Genomic DNA, 3,654 nt, shown 5'->3' on the forward strand with positions numbered 1-3,654 from the left:
AAAAAAAAAAAAAAAAAAAAAAAGAAGCAAGAAAAAACACAAAAATCACCTTGTTTCCTGGAGGGGCTCAGGGCAATCTGAGCTCAGCTCAAACCTTCAAAAACACAAATATGGGTAAACAAAATGCAGTCTATCCCTGCAAGGAAATATTCAGCCATGAGAAGAACACAGTACTGACACATGCCACAGTATGGACGAACTTCAAAAACCTCATGCTGAGCTAAAGATGCCAGTCACAAAGAGTCACATGTTGTATGATCCCATGATATGAAATGCCCAGAATAGGCAAACTCATAGAGAGAGAAGTAGATTGGTGATTGCCAGAGGTGGGCAGGGGGAAGTGGGAAGGCATGGGGCTTCCTTCTGGGTGTTGTAACATTGTGACTATACTAAATGCCACAGAATTGTATACTTTGAGATGGTTGTTGTATGAATTTTACCTCGATAATAAAAAACACAACCCCCCCACCCCCAAATAATGATGGTCCCTACTCCTTGCATTCTTCCTTTAAGGATTTATTACTTACTCAGCCTTGCCCCTGTGGCTGATGAGTAGTCTATAATTTGAGGATTGATCTCTGAAATGGCCACCCTGATATCTGTCTCTGAGTTAAACACCAGCATGGCACAGCAAGCGTTGGTTTCCTGTTGTCTTCCTCTCAGTGTGGAGCACCGGGCACTTCCCAGAGCCTGGCTGTGCCTTGGACTCTAATCAGCTTCGTGGCTGCAGCGCCTTGCATGGTGATCAACTCCCTGACTTGCCAGGGACTGCGGGGTTTCCCCAGAAGTGGGACTTTCAGTGCAGAAACTGGGAAAGCCCAGAGTGAGCCAGGATGAGCTCAAGGCCCTATCTTGTGCCCCAGTTAGTAAGGCCTTCAGGAGTCAAGGCTAAGGCCTCTCCCTCTGTCCCTGCCTAGGTCGGCCTTCCCTCACTGTCTGCACAGAGGTGGGGAGGGCTGGATCTGCAGACAGCTGAGCTGGAACAGTCCTAGACAGGGCCTGGCAGCACTTTCTCTTTCTAGAATGGGAACCAGCGTTACCTAAGAGGTCCACTCAGAGGTGAAGGGCTAGTGTCACAAGTGGCCCCTTTAGTCACACAGATGACAGACAACCACCTCAGGATTTGCAGAAGCTTCGTGAAACACTTTGGCCTGGGCTTAGGTGCAGTCAGTGGGTGAAATTAGGTGGCACCTCAACTTGGGAGATGCAGACAGACTAGAGATTAGATAGGCTACAAGGAGACTTTGCGAAGGAGGGACTGGGACTCTTTCTGCTCTTCTGCTTTGAAGTTACTGCAGCTCCTCTGAGGGATTGGGGGTGGGGAGCGCTTGGCTGAGGCTGATAGAAGGAAGAACAGCAGAGGCCTGGGTTCCCCCAGGGACCGGGTGCCTGCTGGGGGCTGGGTGAGGGGAGTCTGCCTGGGCCTGCCATGTAAGTCACGTGGAGGAGCACGGGGCTGGGTCAGCCCTTGAGGGACATGGCCACCCACTCATTATGGGGCTTCCCGAAAGTGGCTGCGTGTGAATCAAAAAGGGGCAGCTAATGTGCTGTTAATAATGACCCCAAAGTGGACACCACCCCAGTTGTCCATCAGCTTATGAATGGATAAACAATGTGATGTGTGCATGTCCAGGAAGTTGTTCTGTGATTTAAAAAGTGAAATGTTGACATGTGTACACTAGAACATGAAGGAACCTCAAAAACTGAAAGAAGCCAGTCACAAAAGGCCACATATTGCAAGATTCTCTTTGTGTGAAATGGCCAAAGCAGGCACATTCATAGAGACAGAAAGGACATGAATGGTTGCCAGGGAATGACTGCTCACAGGCACAGAGCGTCCAGTCCCAGACGCTCTGCTTACTCTCTGGGTTCCACGTTCCACCACAATGTCCTCAAAAGCTCTTGCTGTTTAACCTCTGCGGGGCCGTCATCCCACGACTTTCTTTGTGCTTTAAGACGACTCATTCTGTGTGATGGGGTCCCTGATGCATGGGGGGATGGAAGGAGAAACCAGACCAACTCAGCCAGGGGAGGACCCAGCAGCCCAGGTGCTCTCAATACCCATAAGTGTCCCCTTTGACCACATATGGGTCTTCTGGATCACAGAGCTGGTGTTACCCTGGGGCTTTGGCTTCCTGTCTCTTACCAAGCCTCTGTCTGCCATTCTGCTGTGTGAGTCAGAGCAAGTCACAGCCAAGGCTGTGGGAGGCCTGGAGACAGCCCAGGCTGTGTTCTCGGCTCTGGCTGTGCTTCAGAGACACAGGGCTCAGGTCTAAAGACTCACAATGGAGAGTAGAACTTTATGTCTACCCTCTGATGGTTCAGTAATTCAGTCTATGAAATTAACTGTCAGCACACAGATTAATGGGAGAAAAGCCATTTTAATTATGTGCATATACACAAGAGTCCCATAAAATAGAAGACTCAAAGAGGGGCTGATGACTGAGGCCCATACAGCATTCTGAGCTACAGAAAGGAAGAAGCCTTGGAGCTTTGGGCAGGGGGTGATGTGGTGACAAGCCAGGCAGGGTGAGGGGAGAAACTGCGTGGTGCGCAAAGACTGTCTTGTATGCAGAGTCTTCCTGGTAACAGAAACCATCTCAAAGCAGCTCACTGATGTAGATAACTTTTACAAATGTAGATTTCCTTTGTAGATGTAAATTTCTTCTAAATTGGACAACTTTTCAGAACTACTCCTGTGTCTGCAGTTTCTCAAAATTATCAGCTCAAAATACCCCAAAGAAGTATATTTTGGGGTGGAACATTCTGGTCTCCTATAGTCATATTTTGAAGTTGTTGATTTGTCCTGAGCGCCAACATTAGCAATGCCCACAATTATCTGATCATCTCTGATTCAACTGGGGTGCCTAGCCCACAACAACCTCAAACTCCTGGGCTTAAGGGATCCTCCTGCCTCAGCCTCCTGAATAGCTGGGACCATAGGCGCCCACTACCATGCCTGGCTAGTTTTTCTATTTTTAGTAAAGATGGCATATCACTCTTGCTTAGGCTGGTCTTGAACTCCTGAGCTCAAGCAATCCTCCCACCTCATCTTCTCAGGGTGTTAGGATTGTAGGTGTGAGCCACTGCTCCTAGCCAAAATTGCTGTTCTTTAAAAAGATTTAAAGGCTGAGGGAGGTGGCTTACGCCTGTAAATAATGAAGCCTCTGGTAAATTCCATGGTGCATTTCCCTGACAAAATGAGAGTGAAAAGCTCAGGTCACCTCTTGGTATTACTATGAACATAGTTTTGACCTGGTAGACTCCCTGAAAGAATTTCTGGACCAAACTCTTAGAGCTAGTGCTCTGGAACATTCAAGAGACTCAGCTACAAGTGTGACTAGTATCAGTTAGCTTGGTAAAGTGGCTGGATAAATGATAAATGTAAAATGAATCATTTTTTCATATACCAACATCCCTGGAATGTCCCAAGCTCCATCGAGTGTATATGTGTGTATTGATTGGCTTACCTTTACAGAAAATCTCAAATTTCAGTAACCCAAATGTCTCTTGGTTTGTGTTAATGGGACAGGCTTTTCAAGAGACCCTTCTCCCCACCCAGGGCTCCTGGATGGGGTGAGAAGGGCGGGTGGGATGAGCAGGATGTGCAGGCAGAGGAGGGTGCTCCCAACCCCAGTGCTGCACCTGCTGCTC

The sequence above is a fragment of the Otolemur garnettii genome, unplaced genomic scaffold (genome assembly GCF_000181295.1).
Source record: "Otolemur garnettii isolate 467f Iridium unplaced genomic scaffold, OtoGar3 scaffold00111, whole genome shotgun sequence".
In the NCBI taxonomy this organism is placed as follows: Eukaryota; Metazoa; Chordata; class Mammalia; order Primates; family Galagidae; genus Otolemur; species Otolemur garnettii.